At 40.6% G+C, this 24,434-nt stretch overlaps 1 protein-coding gene across 3 annotated transcripts in view; it reads right to left on the bottom strand.

Annotated features, from left to right (window-relative positions):
- The window catches only part of MYRIP (myosin VIIA and Rab interacting protein), a 129,570-nt gene that overhangs the window by 78,379 nt on the left and 26,757 nt on the right, over positions 1–24,434 (bottom strand). Inside the window, exon 1 of one of the 3 annotated variants that reach the window (XM_075143180.1) lies at positions 21,036–21,333. The exons of the other annotated variants lie outside the window; for them this stretch is intronic. The gene's annotated coding sequence lies outside the window, so the exon portion shown is untranslated. Of the gene's footprint in view, positions 1–21,035; positions 21,334–24,434 lie in introns of those variants that run through there. 3 annotated transcript variants of the gene reach the window in all.

Raw genomic sequence — 24,434 nt, 5'->3', positions numbered from 1 at the left:
GAAGCTGACTAAAATCTCAGCAAGTAAATAAAAGAAATGGCCAAATGTCCTTTAAATCCATTTTACAGATGAAAAACTGAGGCACCAAAAGACTCGCTTCCATTTACTTTGGAAATCCAGCATGTTGAGAAAGGAATTCAGATAGCTTGACTCTGAAGTCTGTCTTTTCGACTCAAACTGACCCCTCTGAGGCATTAAACATTTGTCTTGCTCTGTTTTCACATCTGCAATTTGTTCAAATTAAAGATTTTAGATTAAATACTTGTGTCGAAGAGAAAAGGAAACCAACACTCTCGAAATCTTTACGCATGAAGAATTATGAACGAGATCAAAGGGTCGAATAAGGCAGCATGACGATGCATGCAATCCTCTTCCAAATCCACTAGACAAGCAGCATATCTGAACTTGGAAACAGCCTGTAGCCAAGGATTTTGCAGATTGTTTTGTTAAGGTATAGAGTAAGAATTATAAATGGCTGAATATGTGACAACAAATGCAAATCTTGAAAAGCAATCAGCTGCATTAAGTCTATTTAGCACTGCTGGTACTACAACAGCTACACTGCTTTGCTCAGAAATGTATCAGCGAAATAAGACATTCACATTTTACAGCCAACAAGCCACACACACGTATCATATATCTCAGCCAGCTCCTTCTGTACAAATCCCTTTGTGCAAGGCTGCACCCCCTGTGGCCGAAACACTGGCTTTATTCTCAGAGGATTTGGGATGACACAGAAACCTACGTGCCCACACCTATGGGCTTCTTCACAGTTTTTTAGGCTGCCTCATTCAGAAAAGACCATCGTTGTTCAAGAGCACAATTATCAACAGGGCAACATCTTTTAGAAAAATTTTTGGGCAGTATGATCAAAAATGCTCCACATTTATGGAAACATCACAGCAGCAGGAGTCAGGTCAGCCTGGCTGAATGCTTTTAGTTGTATTCCCTGTGTTTTATAAAAAAGACCATTATTCCAAGTTTGGGCTTATTGAAAGCTATTGAAACCTCGGCTAATGGGAAAGTTCCATAAAGAAGGAGATTGCAGAAGAAAAGGGAATTGCTTCCTACTCTGATATCACTCTCAGATCCAGTGTCACCTCTGAATCCACCTGTAGCATGTTATTTTGGGTAAAAGCTTTCATGACAGTCTTTGATCCTATTAGAAAATAATACATGCACAAATTGCTGCATATTCTTGACAGCCAAATACATCCTCCACTATACCAGTAAAAACATACTCAGAAAATTAACATCAGGGCTCCGATTTAACGTTCATCTTGACGTGGAAATTCAGGACAAAACAGCCACTCTAAGCCATTGGTCAACACATGGGGATATGAGGATAGCAAGGCCACTAAGAAAAACCAAATGATGGTACAGACACTGTCATATTGGGCCGTACAGTACAGAAAGGGTTTGGAATATCCACCTCCACTCTAAACAGTTTAACTTTTTCAGATATCCATATCTATGCTACAAGGCACAGGGAGGGAGCATACTGTCACATAGCACAACGCATGAGCATTTGTTGTACAGAACCACTATTGTAGTAGGTCCATGTACACTGCTTCGGAGCTACAGAAGTCTTGCATTGGAGATGACTCTGCTTGCCAAGCCAAACTACTGCAACCATTATCACAACACTTCAGCTGGGTTATGTCCAAATTACCCATCACTTGGGGTCCACGCTTACTGGTTACTCAGCACAACGATGAAACTTAATTGGTAGAGGATCATGTTTTTTCATGGGGAAGCTCATTTCTGTTAACCAAACCTCTGATAGCAAGGGAGCAGTACATTGCTGCCTTTGGAATTGAGACACTTCAGTAGGAGGACAGGGAGGATATTGAGAATATTGAAAGCTTTTTTCAACATTAAATCTTCAAACATATCATAACCCAATTTGTACGGACGCCAGCCACGTCTTTTGGCAGACTGCATGATGTCTTGTTGTATTCTACAGCCAATTTGTTGACTCTAATTAGCAATTTGGGAATAGAGTAAGAAGAAAAGAGAAATAAAAAATTGAGTGCACAGTGCCAGTTACTATAGTGGGACACACGCTCTTTCATTATTTTTTTTTTTTAATATCGCTGAACATAGGCTGCATCCAGCTGTTTCTTCAAAACCAGCCATTGGTGTGAGTAGCTCCCCATCACATTTGACTCTGGTTGGGTAAATACTTTGTCTCCTTTCCATGTAAATGTCACTTGTGATTTCCCGGGTGCACTCCAACGTGCAGACTAGCAGGTGAAACCAGGTGTCAAGGAACACCCGGGTTTTTAATTTTTCTTACTATCTCTTATACTTTATGTTTCAACTTAATAGCAACAATCTGGGTATTTCCAAATGATTTAGTCCCAAAAAGCGCTGGGAGAACACTACCATAAGCCAGCTATGCAATGTGGCTTAAAACACAGATTAAATCCAAGATCACCAAGTTTCAGGATATTCAGTTTGCTCCTCTAAAAAACCCCTCATATTCTAGGATTTTCACCTTTTTTTCTAGTAACAAATGGAACAAACTGGTGGTGTCAACACACTAAATAACCATAAAAGATACTTGCACAGCCACTATATTCTCTCACATGAATTTCTCTCACCACATTTATGTTACTACGGTTTCTGACATGAACCACCAAAGCATTTACATCAAATATCCCTAGGATCCACAGATTTTGAGAGATTAATTTTTTAAGGTAAGAAAATAAATGGCAAAAGAGAAAAGGCTGTGATGATTAAGCAAAGACAAGACAAGAAGCGCAACTGTCTATTTTTTCCCTTGTACCCAGCCCTCTTTCAGGGATCCTTAGACACAAAATCACAGAAGTAGATGTAATCTTTTATGGGGTTTGCTATACACTATCCATAAGCTTTTCCTTCACAAACAGGTCTTTTGGGCCCTTATGCCCAATTTCGCCTACTTGGAGAAATTAATTTTTCTCACAGCCAGAAAAGTGATAGTTCATCAACTCTCTTCAGCCATATAGCTGGATGCAGGGACTCACGCTGCCTGCAAACAGCCAGTTTTGGCTGAAAGGAAAGAAACAGCCGAAGTCACGCAAGATCCTCAGCTGGCCTTTACTTCAATGAAATGAATTTTCAGCTTGCGGCTACGACTCTCCTGTGAGGCTTTCCCCAAGCCCTGCCTGCCTGGGCTCAGGCAGCAGTTCACTGTGGGAGTAGCAGCTGTCTCCATGATGTCTCACGGCTCCATGGATGTTCCTGCCTCTCTTTGAGTCTTCAGGTGCAAGATCTGGGTACCACTGCCCCTTGTGAGCTATGGCTACAGACCCATGGTATTAGGGAAAAGCAGCCTCCCCTTTTCTGTATGTATCACAGGTAGCATGTGCCTTATACGAGATAACACAAAAGGAAGTCGTCTTTCAGAGGTTTTTGAAGTGCATTGTGCAACCTCTGTTCCCTTTACAAATGATGGGGGTGTGGGGTGGCAATCCCAGAAGTATGAATCAATGCACCTAAGAGAGATGGATAGAGCACTTTTGGTATGAACAGCCATCCTGAAAGAGTTTCTGATCATCTTCACCATGGTCAATACTGACATCCACACCTTCTTCAATGTCCTTCAATACTTCTTCCTCGCTGTCTTCCCTGTCTAATACCACACTACTCTGACACATACAAAAATATAAATAGAACAACCCTCCCTGCTTCCACCACTGTCTTTCCTCTTTTCTCAAAATTCATGGTTTTTGGTAAAGACAGCTGCCATCACAGCTTTTGTTGCTGGCTGAGTACAGAGCACTTCAGTGGCACAGGTGGCTACGAGACACCCATCCCTGCTGGAGCTATTTTTCATAATTTCTTTCTCAACAAAAGCAGGTATATCTTAAATAGCTGCCTTTAAAAGAAAAGGTGTGTGAGCCAAAAACTTGCAATGGCTTTGGTGAGAATTGCCATTAAAATGTCACAAACAGCCGTGAGAGTGCTCACATGGCACTGATGAGCACATTAAAAACCACAGAGAATGCACAAGTAATAAGAAGTTTAATTATGCTCTTTATAGTAACCGTTCAAGTTTGTATTTTGAAAATATTGTAAATTCCTACTGAGAGATGACATTTGATTTTGAAACACTAACTCAGGACAGTTAGGCATGAATATTTGGCTGCTAAGTCATTTGTATCTCTTTCGGGAAGAAAGACTTCCCAAGGGGCATTATATTTGTATTGAAACATTCAAATTTACATGATCACAGTAGGATTAGATACAGAACATTCAGAGATCTTGAGCAATTAAAGAGACTATACAATTACCGAGTGCAGAATTTCTCTCTTTCCTTGTAACTTTTCCCATCACCCTCTCCCAATATTCCTGTTAGGGCAATAGCCCGAGCAGCACACGGTAGCACTTCGGCCAGGCACAGGCCAGTGCATCTGCTGCCACTGCAGCTGCACCTCTTGGGCTACCTCAGGTTTTTGGCATGCCCAGCAGGTGGTAGGCAGTGGCTGGCCAGCATACAGCAACTAGGCAGCAATCAGATGGTCCATCTAAACAGGTAAGCTGCCCATTTTGGCCATCAAGTCTAGACTTGAGTCTGATATGCTCAACAGCTCTTGTGTGTGCCAGCCAAACAGGTTATGAACATAGCAAGAGCTACGGTCTTGTGGTGGGTAGAAGATAGAGGGCATGAGGCAGTATCGGAGGTATAAACATAGGGAAGAGTGATAGATGCAACCCAAACCGGCTTGCTTTTGCTTGTTGTGCATCCCTGCTCTAAAAGATTTAGGGTAAACCAAGCTGTACATTTTTACTATTTGTCAGTATCACCACAAGCTACTGCGATGTATTAGAGCTGTTGCAAAAGATGGGAATATAAGAAATATCCCTTCCCCTAGGGAGAAAACACAGTGAGTATCACGAACAACCACCTAAGTCTTGGGAAATTTTGCATGCCTCTATGTGCCTGTTCTAAAAGCTCTGCTACCATGCGAAAACCTTAGCTTTGTTTGGGAGATAACAAAGAAAATGGATTCACTATACAAACAAGAAACAAGATCTAAAAGTCTGACTCAAGGGCTGAAGAAACCCACTCTGAAAGATCTGCATTATTTTCTGCACTTCTTGGGATTTCCTTAAAGGCCCAACTCATAATGGTTGATGCTTCCACCTGAACCTAGTTCCAGTCCTAACAGTGAGACTAACACGCTCTTACTGATGGGCAGGTATTGTGATAAAAGTGTAATACAGCTTCTGGAGACAAAGTGTCAGAGGGGTTAGAAAAGAGGTTTGGGTTCACCTGTGCTCCACTTCTTCCTCCATTCCCTCACCATCCTGATCTAATTCTTTTGCACTTCAGCTCAGAAAGGGGAGTCCAAAAATCCCAAATCCTCCCTCAGAACAAAATCCCCGTTCGAAGTCTTATTTCTGTGCATTACACCCACTATGCCAAACTCACATCAACACTTTAGCCCACCAACACCCCAAGCCTAGCAAACCCTAGTATAATTAAATGCCGCATCCCACCTTGGCTTCAATAGCTGATTCTTCTGTGTCTGCCTGGCTCTTGCTTTGCATTTACTGATATTCTCCTTACCTAGCAAATTTCAAAGCAAATTTAAAAACGCAAAGATTACCTGATTCCAAAAGGTTTCCTCCACTTAAGGACCCACTTAAATCTTTCCACCTAAGACTTAAGTTCTTGGACAATAATCAGCAGCTTGCTGTTGACACTTGGTACGCTGGTGTGAGAGTTAACTGAGGGTGGTGGCCACGGAAACCAGCCGCCCACTGCCCACATCAGGCTGCCTAACGTGCCTGCTGGAACAGAATGCCCCCCGCTGTCAGCATGTTGTTAGTGATCTTGAGAAATGCAGGAAAAAAAAAAATGTAGCGCAGGTAGCAAGGAACAAAATAGATTTTATTAAGTGTAGTCCAACGTTGCGCCAAGTTAAAATGGTCAGGAAAGCTGGAAGGATAAAAAGCCACCGAAAACTTCTTCCTCATTCTTTTGAGAGAAAGGTGGATGGACTGCACTTGGTACAGCACTGAATCTGCCAACTGTAACATGTTCGAAACATTATGTACAACCTGCAGATTTATGTGGATTAAGGTATTTCAGCAGGTTACGTAGAATTAGCATCTTTGAGAAGCTCTTTACATATACATACCCTATGAATACTTGCAGGAAGAGAACTATCGTAGGAAACAATGTGCATATCTATTTAGTTAAACGTGAAGTCAGAGAGGAGTATCACAGAGACAGATAGGTTAATGATTGCCTCAGTTTGTTAAATGTCATTTCCATGCTTTATGTCAAAGTTCAGCCAGACAGTTCAGAATAGCATTAGAACCATTATTATTTCATGATACTTGATAGGAAGTGGTTTGTAGCAGCAGCTTCTAAAATTAATTTCTAAATTCTCAGCTGACTCACTTGTATAATTTGTCAGGCACTTGTAGTTTCAATAATCATTAATAGACAAACCAAAGGTACAGTGGCTGGGATTCTTGTTTATATGCAGGCCCAAGGAAGGTTAATGAGGCATAAATATACAGTATGTAAAACTAGAAATGTTCTGTATTACAGCCAGCCCTCTGCCCCAGACACCAAAAGACTGCAAATACATGCAACAGATAATATTAAAGGGGTTTATGCTTAACATGTACCTTAGAATTAAGAAACATGACCACAAGATTGCACACACCTACATCTCACATATTTGAGTTAGCCCTAGAATGCTTTTCCAGACTAATTCAGTATCAGATACAGGGAAAAATGAAGGATTAACCAAAATTTTGTGAGAGGAGTATAATAGACAACTTAATGTTAATAGTCTTTCTCTTACTCCAATTACTACATCTTCTTTGCTATAAGAATTTAAGAGTTTGCCAGTTTACAAAAGTTATATATAGGCAAAAATGAAATATTGAATTTGAAGTAGGATGACTGCACTACTGAAGAAAATTTACAAAGCATTTGTTCTGAAGATGCTTCTTACAACAGGTATAAATCTCTGCTGTATAAGAGACAAGAGGCATTCAGAAACGAACCTACAAGATTTCTACAGAAGAAAAATCATGTCTTTAAAGTCTTTTGATTAAAAGATATTTCTACTATCAAATTTGTTCATGTTTTGCTACTCACAAAGCTTGGCTAGTTGAAGTAGATAGGTCAGTTTTATTTTTGGATATAGCTGGTTTCTAGAATCCCTAGGATTTATATCCAAAATGAGCAGGTACTTTTCTTCATTAAAAGGTACTATAGAATGTCAGGATGAAGAAATGCTCCAACAAAAAAAGTTACATATAGGTTTATCCTCTTTATTCTACATGAACTAACATGTTGTTAGCACTGACATTATTTCAAATTTATCTTGGTGTATTATGATCAGAACTGGATTCCTGGAACTGCACGATATACCCCTGCCTCAGTAGCTGTGAGAAGACGCTGCTGTAGGTGTAAAATTCACTTAGACTTCTACTGGAGTCTTTGATGAGTAATAACACACAAAAAGCTGTTGCATAGGAAGGGAAAAGTGACCACCAAATCACAAATTCCAACGGCTGCCAGTAATGCAAGTCCCAGAGAGGGACTTTATCCAGAAAACATGTTAAAATCTATGTTGGTGGCAGCAACTACTCAGAAAGACACTTAGAACAGCAATGGAGGCACATGACTATTATTACGCGTTAATAGTAGTATCAGTAACCCAGAAATAAGGCTATCCTTAGCTTTCAGTACAACAAGATCTAATGAATTCTTTATCATTTAGCACAGCATCTTCTTTTTACTATGAGAAACGTCCATTTACAAAGTCTTTACTAACAGTAACACTAATTTTCAACTTAAGAACAAGATAGGCAACATGAACATTGGAGCATTTTAAGATGACTTTTCTGTTTCAAATGAAGTCGCCTTTGTACCAAAGTGATAATGCTTGTTCTCCCTTGATCTCAGCTGCACCACTTCTCCTCCCTTTTAGCCTCAGCCTTGCCTATTCTTCTCTTTTGCTCCCCTTCTCTTTTATAACCACTAGACCTGAGTTCCCCCGAGGACCCTGTTCACCAATACAGAAAGGGCCACTGCCTGTGTACGTTGGGCACCTCGGTGCTAGAAGCAAACTAGCCCAAGGCCTGCAGAAGCAGTAACATCTCTGACTTCAGGAAAACTCACCCACTAGACACAGCTGATGCACAGCCCCTGGAAGCCCGGGATCGCCGATGATCAGGCACCCTCAGTGCTGGACCACTGGCCCGATGGACCAGGGCAAGATGCCAGCAGGTCTGCAAATTCCACCAGGAAAAAACAAAGTGCTCCAGCAGATATTTTCTGCCCCTTAACAAACACTCTCCAGACCTGGAGCACCATGGGGAGACAACACAAACAACAGGTTCTTCCTTTTAACTTTGCTCATGCTACCCATCGAAAGGGCATAACTTAAGCATGAGTGTGTTATTTCAGATATAAAAGCTGGTGGCTCAGCATGTCCAGCAAGCTTTCAGCTGTAGTACTTGAACATTGGTATTGTTGTTTGTGAAGGACTGTTCCTACAAAACCAAAAAATATTAATGCATTCACACACAGAGCATAGAGGTATATTTTGCACTACAGGATATCAAGCAGAAGCTGAATCCTCCAGGAGCCAGAGTTCCCATAAAGTCATGAGAGATTCTGGGTTACAAATGCTGCGATACTGAGCACTGTGGAGTATAGCACAGGTACGCTCACTGTCTAATTTTTAGGGAAAGTAGCAGATAAATCAATTGCGCGCTTTTTTTGCCTCCAAGACATACATAGTGCTTCAGCATAATCAACACAACTAGTCCCAAATGGTCGGTGTCGTCCAGGACTCACACTTAGATCCTACAGAAGTATTTTAAAGACAGAGATGTTGAAAGGTGATAAATATTTGGGTTTATATTCACCAGTGTCCTCAAAAAAAGATCTACAAAAAGGGCCAAATCTGGGGGAACTGGACCCCAACTCTTCTGTAACTCTATTGACCAATACTCAGAGTGGAAAAGGGTTTTCTGTGAGATTAGCAACATCAGCACGAGTGGGAAACCTGCCCTGGCAGGGCTAATCTCATCTCAGTTTCTTGACTTGTGCATTGACATGCACAAGTACATTCATTGTAATGCTGCTGATGTAATAGATTTGTAAGTGTGTGGTCATTATGCTGAAAGGGGTATGGAGACATTGCTCATATCCACACATCTGTGCCAAACAGGACAACACGTTGCCAACTGCAGCGGCACCGCAGGTCACCCTCTGTCTTGCAAACATGTTGTCACCGCGGGAGCCTGGCCAAGTCATTCACTGGCTCTGTATTACTGCTGGCGTAACAGGGGAAGGAGGGGGCAGACAAGCAAATCTACTAAAAATGAGTCAGAGTCTTTATCAAATGACTCAGAACAACAAGTGAATAACAGGGATTATGAAAGTACAGACACTGTTGCGTGAGGCCATTCATATGACTTGTGTTCCCCAGTGACGCAAGAAGCAAATGAACTGAGGACTATTGACAATGTACGATTCCTATCTTGCTGCCTGCAATACAATTTAGAGGATGCTTTCAGAGATAGGCTGAGCCACAGATAAAAAGCGACATGAGACAGCTGGGAAAGAAAGAGAAACACACTAAGTGGATTTTCTTTTTCTGCACCTTTCCCCTCCCCCCCCCAAAATGGAAAAAACCTGATTGCTAAAGGCTTATCAAATGGGGCTCATTCTTCTAGTGGTACTGCTTATTCCCCTGGAGAAACAGAGAAATTTTCTGCATGACTGAGGCTGTCTGAAAGCATAGCTCCTCAAAGCCGTACATGCATCACCTGACACTATGGGGCATCTATCTCCACCAGCCAGACATTGGCTGGCATGAACATCAACTGAATCCCAGGCCAGTACTTTGCACAAACCCCGAAATAACTACACAAATCTAAATCACTATTATTCCTCCTAATAGCGCAGCAGCTAAATGGGATGAAGTCCTGGGATCCGGCACCAGGATTTAGGGGCTGTTTGACATTCCGGAACATCCCAGCCTCTATGCCAGGAGAACACTAATACTGACCATGTCCAAGGCTTTGGCAGCACTTTTTGATCTATCTGCAGATCTGGAAGCTTGCTGTGCAAGCGTCCAAAATTTTACCTCCATTTTACAGATGGGATAAAAGAGCATTAAGCACAGAGAGCAGTGTTTCAGTGGTAGTTAAAATCTCTTGTGCATGGGACACACAAGTGAAATGGTCACTCACTGGTCACATCAAAGGAATAAAGTCACCACAAACCCTTAAGATTTCAATACACATCAGCTGTCAGTCCACTTGCCTTGCATTTCTCATGTCTGACAAAACCAAGTTACTTCAAATTCAAAACCGTTTAGAGTCAAGTGATAAACACATTGAGTGACAAGAGATAGAGAACAAATGATAAATAGTTCAGATTAAAAGATGACCCAGATGAGCAGAAGGGCATCTTCCAACATGGAAGAGAACAATCCCTATGCAGCATTGTGCGTCACTGACATACATAAAACCCCTGGCACCTACTTTGCCTCTGGATGGAAATCTCTTCAGGAATGGATGGTGCTACTTTCTCTGAGCTTGATTCTCCATCAGAAGTCAGGAAGGAAGGGAAGGTTTTAAGTGCATACATTCTCCTAGCTTACTTTGCACGAACTCCTCTGTGGGACAACCCCAGGAAGAATTATGCCTTGAACGCAAGAATTCCAATGAACTATGTGTTACATAGTTACATGTAAAACTAGTTACATAGTTACATAGTTACATGTAGTAACTATGTTACTAGTAACATAGTTACATGTTACTATGCGTTATATAGTTACATGTAAAACACTGGTAGATTTAGTATTTTCTAGTATAATAGAGAGAGACAATACTAAATGAATGCCTTAACCTTTCCCCAAAAAGGTAACTTTTTTGATAAAGTTCACGAGCACTTTTAGCCATTAGGGATCTCTTGGTCACTGCTAAAAGCCTATTTAATTAACTTCATTTTGTCTAGCTAAACACCTCCTGTAACTTAGGCATTCTTAATCTCTTCATTGTACTCCAGAGAACAGAAAGGAAACCTGAGATCTGATAGACTATTTACCAAAATGTTCTTCTCATCTGGTTTCATACATTTTCATTGAGATTCTTTTCCATAAAATGTTTGTGCTTAATTTGTTATTTCATGAGTCTAATCAGAGGACATATCAGTTTTCTAAGCTACTCTTCCCCACAAGAGATGCTACTTTTCTTTTCATTAAGAAATGATGACAGCCGAAGTAGGGCAAAAGCTATAGCAGCAGCTTGAATGATACTGAAAAGGCAACAAGTATGCCAAGCTCATCAGAAGCATTATTGTAAGAAAACGAAAAATAACTCTTTCTCTGGCCTAATGACAGAATCACATTTGCTTATAAACTGCAAATCTTCGTGTCCATCCCTGATGTGATATTAAAAAGAGCAACACTCCTCCCTCCCAAAAAACACCCCCAGGCTCACAGACTGACTCAGCAGATGGAGTTTCTAGACCTTGCCCTCTCTTTTAACTGGGGTTAATTGAAACAACAACACCACCACTTCTTTCTTCTTACATTAATTACATAAAAGGTTATGAAATACTGTGATACAGAGGCCACACAAATATCTGAAACAGAATCTGTATTCATTCCTACTCCCCTCTAAATCTTCTTATTGTGTTTTGCTTTTGTAGCTAATATGATTAGCAGCACAAAAATCTCAGCCTCAGCTTTTTCCCTAAAACCACTTGTTTGCTACAGAATTTGCCTGAGCTCTGTCTTACTGCTCCCACAACGCTTCCAATCTGGTTGAGTTACTGAGCTACTGTAACTCTGAGGATCAAGTAGGATCATCAGCTCTGCAATTTCTGAAGAATGCTAAATCTTGGAAACTGGGCAGGAAAACAGAGCAGAAATACCTCACCAGTTCCTATGCATGTTTTAAAGTCAACCAACATGTTACAGGTTTCCCACACTGGATCTGGATCTGTTCAGGAGTTACAAATGGGTCTCCTGAACTCACAAGCACTACATAGCAGGTCAGGATTTCTTCTGAACTACCCGAACACCTTAAAACAGCACTGCAAAACACCGGAAGGATCTGTTCAAGAGCACTTCAAAACTTTATGCAACTTGAGTGCATTCAAAGCAAGGTCCCTGATACAAAAAGCACAGGACTAGCTTTAAGCTCTGTCTGCTTCACTTCGTGTTTCCTTCATTCCTCATGTTTAATCGCTTCTGTGTCTCTTTAAAAAGATTTATTCTCAGGCATCTTTAAAGGGTATTAACCTATGCTTCCAGAAAGCAAATGTGCTCGTAAATTGTTTCACCGAAAAAAAATCACTTTTGTCAGTTACCAACTCTTCCTTCTCTGAATTACGCTGTAGAGTTCACTGGCCTCTGCAAAATTTGAAGCTATTGCTAAAGCAATTTTTGCAATCGCTTCCTCTAGCAAAGTGTTACCAAAAAAAACCCCCACCAAAACACTGAAGCCCCAACTTTCTCCTGAGCTATGACCAAGGAAAAGCACCGAAATCACACCACGCTGACACAATGCTACAGAAAATCACAGAATACCAACACATGTAATAGACTATTTCCCTTATCAACAGTGGGCTATTGGTTCTTCTCAAACTCAAGAAAAAATGATTGTGAATCCACAAACCATATCCCAGAGCCTTTCAGAGTAATGCATCGGATCACACACGCTCATCTTTGTCAGTATGATGAGTTGAAATGCCTATAGGCATTAATAATGAGAAAACCTATAGAAAAGTATATACTGACACAGGAAATGTAGAAACAACCTTTAAATAAGGTTTCATTTGGACAAATTCTACTTTTTATTTGAAATTATTAAGTTATTTCATTCCCAGACTTGTGAAATGGTCATCTTATATTTCAATTCAATTAGGACAGGTTTTTTTAGATAACATTTTTTTAAAATGCAAAAAAATACTTTTCAGGTATTGAGAAAGAATAATTTGTCATTACTGTCAAGTGCTTTGGGGTTTCTCTGTTTGTTCATTTTTTTCTTACTGAACCTTTCCTCTTCTACCATTTCTTCTGATGCCCTATTTTTACCATGCTACTCCTATGCTATCAGAAAAGTGAGGAAGATTTAAAATAAAATTGTTCGCGAAGGGCAAATGCCTTTCCAAATCTCCCTACATTCTGAAGGTTCTCTTTGTCGTCCAGTTTTCTGCAGTTAAGTTTTTACTTTAAAAGCACAACTGTGATTTCTTCTTCATAAAAGTTATATACTGTCAGTTGTTTTCACAAATGTGTTTTGGTGGTAACAACATAATTTCCTTCTATAGCCTCTCAGGTTTCTTTTAACTTTGCAGTTGAAGATCTGTATTTAACCTTTCCAAACTTTTTTCCTCTCTCTTTTTTTTTTTTTAAAACTTTTGAGCAGAAAACAAGTAAACTATAAGCCATGATCAAATTGTGTCACAACAAATTCCTTGTGTTTTTTTCAGGGAAACAAAGGCCTTTCCAGTACTCACTCACTGTTCAGAGACTTGCAGCATTTGGCTGTCACACACACTTCTGATCATTTGCTCTAGACTGGCTTCCTAGGAGACTAATGGACGTTGGCTGCTGTAGCTTTCCCTTTGAAATTCAAACCCTACTTGTAAGCCCTAACTATTTCAGACTTACTATTTTTAATTTTTTTTCAGAACCCAACAGAATCACACACCTTCTTCTAGTATCTGGATGAAGAGTTTGGTGAGTTTGCATAACCCTGCACAGAAACTAAAAATACAACTTTAGGAGGACTCAAGCTCAACTGTTTCACACAGTCAAATGTCTTTCTAGTGCATTTTGCTTCCATTAAGAGATCAGACCATTTTTCAAATATCCCAATAGCCTGCACGAACATGATTAGGATCACTTTGACTAAGTGACCTTAGCAGGAACTAGACGGGACCCTGATGATGGACAGCAACAGCAACTTGTGGATTAACCATTCAGGAGGCAACTGGACACTTTCTGTCACCTGCAGGGTAACTCAGTGACAGCCAGCACTGAGAAACACAAGTCTCTTGTCTTAACGTACAATGTTGTATCTGAGTAGCTCCATTCAAGCGTTGGCCAGAGCAGACCGTATTCTTCAGGGTGACTGATCAGAAATGAACAAATGGGGCAGTGTGATGGGAGCTGAGCTTTACGGCTGCAAAGGGAAAGATGACACACTGAAAGAAATAATTTTGAATTCTCATACAGATCACCAAGCTCTGAATTAAATGTGTCCAAATTACAAAAAAACCCAAAACAAAACAAAACAAAAAAACTACCAAACAAAACCAACCCCCCAAAAAAGCATCCCATTCAATAGTCTATGGAAAAATCCTGGTCAGTGAGTAATAGAATTACAAAAAAGTTAAAGAGAACAAATGGAAATATAAAATTAGTCCCACATATAGCTGGTATGCCTTCATTTAAAACACATTGTTCTGTTTTCATAGTTCTGGAGAAGGGAATCAGAATAGATAAATATACATTGCCAATGTTATGAAAAGATCTAGATATGTTTATGTGAATGTAAATAAATGAATAAAATGCGCATATACACACGCACAAATAATACCTTCATACATACAGTTGATATAGATCAGAAACATTTAGAAACCGAAGAGATGTTATCTGGGTGTCTAAAGCAACACAAGTCGCAACAGGCCTATAGACAGAGACAGTGAGAAGTGGACCAGCTCCTACCTTGCACTGAGGGATAATGAGAATTACTAAAAAGGAGAGTTATACATGGTACAGAGACGGTAGAATGAGCAAACTTTATCCTCTGAAAAAGCTACAGATAAACCCACTGAGATTATCTGTGAAACAGAGTGGTAAAAAAACAGGTGTCAGACTGAAGGTTTTTGATGAAAAACACAATTAGCATGTGGAAGGACTTTTTTTGTCACAAACCATGATGTGCAGCCAGAAGTTCATGAGAAGAGCTGCACAGGTAGTAAGAACCACCACACTTGCATGAGATACTTGGACTTCAACAAGCCCATAGTCTAGAAACCGTAATGTTTCACAATCTGAAGATCATTAACTGGCAATGGTGCCGTAGGTTGAGTTTGTTGATGGAGTGGTGCTTGGTCTTGGTCTCCTGGAGAGAAGGGGGCCCTGGGAAACCCAGCTGGGCCGGGGGCAGCCCTGTGGAGGGGCACAGCCAGGGCTGTGGCAGCAAGCTCCCCCGGGCAGTGCTGAACGCCAGCGAGGAAGGAGCGGAGATGCCGTGTCAAAAGGCAACAGCCACTTGCCAAGACACGGCCTGCTGCCTTTTACATCTCAAGCGTAGCAAGGGAATGGGAGATTTTTAGATTAGGCTAAAAAGCATAAAAAAAGCTGATCCACTGCAGAGGTTAGTTTGTTCCCAACAGTGTGCGCCAGCCCAAGGGAAAGGTAGGACCTGAGCACCAAGGGAAAGGGAGGACCCGAGAGGTAGCTGCAGGATTTAGTCTGCTTTAAAAAAAAAAAAGTCTTTTTAGATTTCTTTTTGTCATTTTCTGTAGAGTTGGCACATTGACCAAATCTGAGCACTGTAATAATTTCAGCTATCCATGTCGCAAGGGGAAACTTTTCATTTAGTTAAGTTGTAGACAATTAACAAATGACAGACTTCAAGGTTGTTTATTCTTTTCTGAGAGAATAACAATTTATCATTAGAGTACTTAATATTTTGTAGGCCAAAGCAGAGGTTGGAGAATTCACTAATTGTAATTAGACATATGTATCTGCTTTCATTAAAAGGATAAATCTAATAAAACACAGTTAACATTTTTTTTGTTCTTGTTAAAATAATTCATACAAATTTAAAGGCAAAATTTCTGTGTTGATAAACTGGGGGTTGGGAGAAGGGGCAGGAAAGCATAGGCTGCATTTAAAGTAGGATGAAGTAGTAATATTTGACCCTTTGGATATTACCAACCAGAACCTCAGCAGGAATAAGCTAGGGTCAATTTAATGAGTTTGATGAAGCTTGTGTCAGGAAAGTAGCCTGAGTTACATGCAGGCAGCATCAGGCATGAAAAGGCAGCATTATCTGTAATTCTGAACAATGGTTTCTTCCAGGGAAGCCCAACTTACATTGCAATGGTGGGGAATACTATTCCCCACTTTTACAAAAGGGAAAACCAGGACACGGGGCTAAAGTGGATGCAAACAAGATTTTACAGTCACAAAATTAACAGATCCTGTTTAACAGCCTGTTATCAGCTCAATCAAATTGCTTCCTAATACTTTTACATGTTTTATTTTAACTGTGATTTTAATCTAGCTGGGTTATTTAGCTAAAAAACTAAAACCGAATATCCACAAATCTTTATAATCGGAAAGAGAGAGAATTTTTTCTTGAACAGAACTGCTACTGCTTTACACACATTTCATGGTCAGAGGATATTGGAAAAATTCAAGACTGATGATAATTACTGCCATATTTTGCCCAGATTTTTTTTACTCTGCCTTGGTGATTGAATGAATTTTACATTTTTGTTGTAAGGGATCCTTGTTTTCCTTAATTCTTGGACATTGAGGACATGCAATTATATGGTACTTGTTTCCCGCTCAGGAGCCTTGTATAGCAACAAAGTCTTCTGAGCTAAGCTTGTGATAAAAATCATTAATTCTTACAGAATTCATTTTTTCAGTGTCCAAAGGAAATTAGCAGCTCATTGTTATTTCCTGCTCACCCCAAAACTGCCTGGAAAAAACGAACAAACAAAATCAAAATCCCTCCATTTACGAAAGGAAAGCTCTTTAGAGGGATTGGAGTGACTAGAAACATAGCGCCTAAAACTATTCAGCCTAGTTATTCTGCCAAAGTGAAGGAAACGTCAGCAGGGTCATTGAGACTGCAAAATGAAAAAGAATGACATGAAAATGGATTTATGTATTTTTACCTTTTCATCTACCTAGCCACATGTTGCAGCTGGAATCCAGCCCTCAACAGGCACTTTATGGTGCAAATGGTAAACACGTGCACTTCTGAATGTGGTGGAGTTTTGCCATGGACTCTAACAGTGTAAAATGAAGCCATTAATAGGAATGTCAGATACAACGGCGCATTTCTGGCTGTCATCAACCTCATCCTAACAGTAACTAGTAAAATGACAGAAATATTTTTGACTATTCATTTATGATTAACTTTTCTTACACTGTGAAACAGTTTATTGCAATACATCAAGGCACTATCAAAATGGGTTTGTGACTAATCAGTAAGTTATATCACAACTAAGCTCTGTGCAGGAGGGACCTTTGTGTTCCGTATCATTCATAAACTTAACTGGAGCAATGCAAAGAAGCTAATTGGCACCGTTCTTCAGTGAGTTTTGGGAAAGTGCTTATTCTCCATTTCTTCAAATTTATTATCCAGCTCTTATAAATTAAATTAATTTCAGGTTTTCATCTTGTCAACTACTGGGAAATGGCTATAATGCATGAAATAAGATTTCATATCTAGCCAGCTGGATGGGTTGTTCTCCTACATTTTGCACCATCAGAATGCCTGCTATTCCATGTCTTTTTCTCATTCATATGTGTGTGTGTATATATATAAAAAAGAGGTAAAAGTAGGCATGAATTGTATTTTGCTGTATCAACACACACAAAATAGTCTGCTCTTTGTATGAACGGACAATGAGCATCTTCTAATATATATAAAAAAATTATTCTTGTATTTTTTAACTTGTTTGTATATAGTGAAAAGACTGTTTTATCAGTTGGAGACATACTGGAGAACCCCACTGAAACTGGAATAGAAAATGCACTTTAAAATTTGCCATCGTATAAACATTTTGACCTGCACAAGAATCCACCAATTTACAAAGGCATACACTGGGATATGGCTTTCTACAGTTTTACCTATCAAGGCTTTTGATTGTTCAGTGCTTTCCTGAATGGAAGAGCATAAGAAAATCCCAAAATATTTCTGATATTTCTTTCCAGATAACAGCAATGTGTTCAAACGTCACTTCCAATTCAGTATCTTTAAAAAAACACCTGTCATTTGCTATTTTACCAGTATTCAAAGATTATTTATATCAGTAACTGTCTTTGAAATATAATTCCAGGATGAGGTAACTTTGTGTCAATTTTAAGATTTCCAAGCAGGTATTCTTTCTTTAGATTCAAACGAATCTTTCCTAAATTAATGCATAAGCTACAAACCCACCTTTAGTTTTTGTAATTCCCTGATAATATTATGATGATCACTGGATAATCGAGATTGTTACTGGGAAACTAATCATAATGAGTAACTTCTGAGAGTTTGTAATTGATTTTGAGAGTTTGTAATTACAGACTTCACCTTCCTCCTATTGAAGGCAGGGAAGGAGGAGGGCCAGTAGTCCAGATTCCCCTCCGCAGGGAAATGTCAGCACTTGGAACTGAAGACCCTGTAGTCTTTCCCTCTCTTCACTGGGCTTCTTCAGAAATTATACCCAGAAGCCTGCCAAAATCTTTAAGGCTCCCCAAGAGTGAAGGCTTAGCAAGGAAAGCTTTATTCGGGAAACAGAGACCAGGTTCAACCACCCCTCAGAAGACGGTGGGGAACAGCATGGCAACAGGACCGACCTGGCTACTGACCACAGGGCCGTTATGCTTTGCATGCAACTGAATGCAAAGGATGGGCTCCTAAAAGTCACTGAATGGCCACACAGACACTGAGAGGAGAAGAAAAGAGTGTGTGGAAAGGAGTGCTCAGCACACGGCAGAGCTGAGCCCCAAAGACACCTGCCCACCCCCTGCACCACAGAGAACTTCCAAGGCATTTCCAGGGTCAATCTGTGCTCATAACTTACCAGCAATTGCATCTGGCCCCTTCGTTTTCCATATTACGCTGCTTTATCTTGCCTCCTGCCCATAGCACTGCGCATTCCCTTTTGTTCTTTAAGGCAACTAACGTTCCCCTGACAACTCAGACATTCAGAAAGCATGTCAATGCATGCAATTAAAACATCTGAAATCTGGTGCACATGTTGCCCTGCACTTGCAGAGCTACTCGTAAAAGTGCAACAAAACCAACATTTTTAGTTGTACCTGCTGCTACATCCTTGTATTTAGTTCCTTGTTTGAGAGAGATTTTCAATACCCAGCCACACATTGTGTGAGCGATGAAAGTCAGAGCAATGCTCTGGTGGGCGTGCTAAGTATTATTTTACTAAAAACTTGGGGAAGAGGGTGAGGAAGGAGTCCCTGGCTGGCAGGTTGTTCCAAACTCCCATAACTTGCCTGTGGCTCCCACCCAGCAGCCAAAAATTCATACGGACAAACAAGCGGACCTCACATCCCTTCAAGCAGCCCCTCTGCTGCTAACCTGGGCAATCAAAGATACAGCTGGTTTCTTGGTCTCTCCCTCAGCCTTCCTCTCTTGCTGTGCACTCACTAGCAGCTCGTATATATTCTTCCATTCCCTTCTAATTGCAGAAGCGTTAGCAGGGATGGGAGAAATGTCTCATTAGCCTCCTAGCAAAGGAGGGAGTCAGGTCAGAAATGTTTTCCCAAACTGGATATCAAGGGAGGAAACTCCACAGAAATTTTTTTGATTATAAAAAGTGGGATCCCAGGGATAGGGTCTCTTTAATACCAAGAGATCTTTGCTGCTACTTTTTCTACTGACAGCCAGAGCTACGCTGTCTGTTGCCTCCAGAATTACAAATAACTACCAGTTATTCACAGAGCCCTATTTTCTATGAACAGTACAGAGAGACTGATGGGCACAGTCAGTAGATCATCTCCATAGCAGAGGAAGCAGAGATGGGAACAACTCAACAGCAACAATGAGCTCAAGATACAGTCTCTAATGGCATGCCCTGTATCAGTTTTAATTGATTATTCTTGCACAAGAGACATTACATCCTTTAAAGCTGTATTTATAGAAGAGCAGGAATATGCTTCACAGTGACCCGAAACAGTCCGTTACTTGAGTATGCCTAACTTCTTTTTTTGCTGTCCATCCTACAACAAAAATAAATATCCAAGATTTTGAAGCTGCTGCGGCTCACAAGACAGAACACAGAAGAGAGAATTATCCTCCCATTACCTATGCTTAAGTATATGCAGTGTAATAATGTTTCAGCTGCTGCTCACTTCAGAAGTTGTGATTCCCCCTGCGTAAGTGGGATAACATATCACTGCTCCATCGTCACAACACAGATGCTGTGATGCATCTGGTAAGACTTCACGTTGATGCTTGTAAACCCCGTGTTATGACTGCAGCAGTAGAAAACAGTGTTTAATGTTAATGCCACCTTCCTGGAATACAGTTAAAAGGCATTAAGAGAGAACATCTTTAGCAGCACTACAGAATCTTTGTCAAAACACTGTCAAGACGAAAAAATATATGCAATGCTGAAGGAAATGTGTCCTATCTCGGTTACAGAGAACACTATGGATTATCAAAGCAGATCGTTAAATCAATCAGTAGTTTACTTTGCATCAGTGAGCTCTCAGCATATCTTTCTGTCCAAGGAAACTACTGCTATGGTTGTATCCACTTCCTTATGCAGCCACACAGCTCTGCATTGCTTGGGATTTCAGCAGTGCTAGTAAACATTGAGTAAACATTTGTATTTACATACAAATTTAAGAAGTAAATCTATTTCATTCATGTAAGCCTCTCCATTGCCCAATTTCTTTTTTTAAGTCTGCATTTTGGGACTAAGCTATTTCAAAACATCTTTTAAAGTCATTATAAATGTAAGGATAAATCAAAACATCTTTAGGAAAAACAAAGCTCCCCCTAGCTAATCCAGATAAATATTGTGCAGAGATACATTTGTCACAAGTTCAAAAAACTGAAACTTAAAATTTTTGTCATGTTCGCTGCATCTCAGCATCCAATGTTGAAAGGTACTCCCAATCCTATGATTAAATCACACACTAATGTTATGAACTGAAAGAACTGCATTTCAAGGACAGTGATGCACAACACAAGGAATGAAGTCATCTCATTGTAATATCATGCACAACGAAGATATGGGTACCATCATTACAAATGATAAGAAATAAAGCAATAAGCAGATTTACCTGTTCTATTCCTGATCTGTTTCATACTCCTTTCAGGATAAACACCCCTAAAGTATATTTCCCACTTTGTACTAATATTTTATTCACAACATGTGTGTTCTTCATTATTAAGTGAAGAACTGTAAGGTTTTCAGGTGGAAGGCAGAGGGCAGCGGGAACAGAAATCCCCCCATTCCCAGCTCTCGCAACTGAACTCTTATGATGCAGGTGGACAGAAGGATTCTGCTGAAGGGAAGGCGCAGTGTATGCAGCTCCTCTCAGCAGCGCTTCTCTCCCCAGCAAATGCAGCTCGCTCACTGTGGAACAGCCTGCAGTAGAATAACAAGAGAATTTCTCAAGTGCTAGTGTAAGCGAAGGAGGGGGTGTGAGGGAAAGCAAGGAAAGAAAATGCTCGGGAAGCTGCTTCTCTCTTCAGCTAAGGCACGCTATATGTCCCTCTTTCACTGGGGTCTTGTGAGGAAAGGATACCAAAGGTTTTAAGGCTCTGAGAGACTATGTGAGATCTAACACAGACAGTTGGCTAAAATAACAAAGATTTAGGGAATGCAAAATATTAAGTTTCCAATAGCAACATCAACACCTCCCTGTTGTAGCTCCTGTAACATGATGTACATTTTGAGACAAACAGCAATATTGTGTGAGATAACATCTTTGGCCTGAAATTTAGGTGCAAAATCAGTCTTGCTTTACTACCCCTCCTCAGGACTCATTTGCCACTTTTTAAATTTTGATTGATTTTACAGATACCATTTTCCCCACTGTATTCTTTAATATTTTCTCTCCTCTGATGGTGAACAGACAACTAAGACGTTAACCCTTGCAGGTGCTTAGACAGCTCTGTTTACAGCCCACTGCTGGACGGTAACTTAAGTGACCATACAGATGAAAAATTATTTTGCATGTACAAACCACCAGCAAATCTACACAGCACAAGTGCTAGAAAAAAGAGAAAATCCGAGTTTTTTCATGTCTACATAAGGCTTATCCAGCCATCATGCAACCCGAGTGTAAAAGACCTACTGAGCCTCACGCTTTGTGCACGAGGGCTATTCATCTGGCATCTCCTCCTGCAGCTCCGGCGGCTGAGCTGATGTTCACTGTGCAGTGCTGGCACTTCCCTCTGGGCCTGCGTGCCACTTCCCTGGGACTGGATCCTAGGCATCCTCTGCATGTAATCTCACAGTTAGCCCCAGCACGTGACTGCGAATGGCACCTTTTGCCTTAAACAACAGGAGCTGAAATGTTTGCTCTCATACATATACTGCTAAGAGATGGCAGATTTTTTTTTTTAAAAGAATTCTAACCCTCAGATTACTACAGCCTCTTGTCCTTGCTGACTTTAATTATCAGCTTTAAGTTATATGAACCCAATTCTCTCTCACCCACCATTTTAAAACAATATTATTGACAATTAGTTTTTTTAAAAAAACATTGTTCTGTTAATAGTATTCACAACGATATAGTAATGACTACACTTTGTAATCTAGTAATAATAGCTCAGAGAAGTTTCTCTCAGGGAGAATTTTCATCCCCATGTGGTTTATATATGCTAATTCCTATGCAAATTAAGAACCCACTGACACATCCTATTATAATACTTGCCCATTTTGTACATGTATTTGGTGAAATCATCGCACTCACATCACGCTTTGAAAGAAGAACATGTCCCAGCCCGTATTGTTGCTACGACAAGAGATGAGATACAGATCCATCATGGGAGTGTATCCTCCACTCCAGGAGGTGGGTGTTCGCTATCACTAAAATGGCATGGACAGTGGGTGGCAGCAGGTTATCATTTCTTTCCTACATTATGTAATTAGTACTGTCAATCCCGGCCTTTTAAAAACTCAGGGCTTAAGAAATAGAACAAACGGATGTATTTGTATTTATTGCTTCAATATTCTAGCCTTTAAGATTTGTATTTTCTGTTCTAAAGAGACGAGCATCACAACTATTTTTAAAAGGGAAGCCTGAGCTTTCCATCACTGTGGAAACTAAAGCTCTAAGGGAAATCACGACAAGATCCGTAATAAAATCATGACTGCCAGCAACCTCACACAGCACATGAAGAAGAAACCCCTTAACAATATCATGTTGTCACTAAACACAAACTGCTGACAACTTACCAGGAAGGAACAGCAAGTAATGCAAGCTAGACTGTGAGTGCCATGTTAGTGTATGACAGAGCCCGGCTGGGACACTCTGGATGGGGAAGGGGAAGGAGCTCATGCTTGTGAGGGGAGGGAGACACTAATGTCAGCCCAACAGGCAGTGCGGTATGTATTGCACTGACAGTGCCTGCTCTGGTGAGAGCTGTGTCAAAAAGGCAAACGCAATTGCTGAAAAACTTTCAAAAGAAGAGCACTCCCTCAAGGCTGAATGCAGAGACCTCTAACAAGTCAGGATTGGGAAAATTAACACTTTGAACAACGCTTATATGAGTCCTGATCTAAGCCCTGGAGATGTGATGGGTCTGACGCATCAAAAAGAGAAGAGCCTTGTCGTTATAGCTCCCTGTTGTACATTATTAACACAAGGGCTAGGAACGTCCATCTCTTTGTGAAGATTAGGCTCCTCAGATCTGTATATCAGAGATAAGTGGCAAAACTGAAGTGAATCACTATTGTTACAGGGCTGGAGACCCCAAGGCCTCCAACGAAACCCAGGGAACTGTACAAACAAGAGGCATTCCTTGCCTAGGGGAGCTAATCATCTAAATGAAAAAGACAGGCAGGGAGTTGGAGGGGAAGCAGAAGCACGGAGAGGTGAAAGCGATTTGCCCAAGGCCACACAGCCAGTCAGCGAGCAAACCAAAAATAGAGGCTGACCCCTTTCATTGTCAGCCCATTGTTCTCTCCACTAGACTGAATTTCCCATGGTAGATGTGACGTTAAATTGGTATTTCTGTTTTGCTGCTGTCATTTTTAAAAATAAAACACGATGGCAATGTCTCTGTACTGAGCTGCTGTAATTGAGGCCACACAAGCGCTTTTAGAAACAACACCGTGGAGAACTTTTGCTAAGAGAAGAAAGCAAGGCCCCCGGACACAGGGTCTGGAGAGCACATCCTGATTACCAGCTACTCCTCTGCCATTAAAGGCAAGGGTTACTGCAGTTTTGAAGGCTCTCAAGCATCAACGCCTTTACCAGAGCAAACCCTGGACAAGAAGTGCAGCTGAAGAATGCAGCTAAGGGCAGATGCCATTAGGAATCAAGAAAGGATCTGGCCCTGCAGAAGGGTTAATAGCACAAGAGGATTTAGGATCGTAAGGGTGTCTTCAGTAGCTCTCAACTTGGCAGGGTAAATTCTCCCGTGCAGAACTTGGCACTGTCAAACATGGATTGTTGCTGATGACTGATCAAGATCCCGGCGCCTCTGTACACCACTCCAAGCTGCAG

Source organism: Calonectris borealis, chromosome 2, assembly GCF_964195595.1.
Source record: "Calonectris borealis chromosome 2, bCalBor7.hap1.2, whole genome shotgun sequence".
In the NCBI taxonomy this organism is placed as follows: domain Eukaryota; kingdom Metazoa; phylum Chordata; class Aves; order Procellariiformes; family Procellariidae; genus Calonectris; species Calonectris borealis.
The sequence above is the reverse complement of the archived record's forward strand: the minus strand, read 5'-3'. Positions and strand labels throughout refer to the sequence as shown.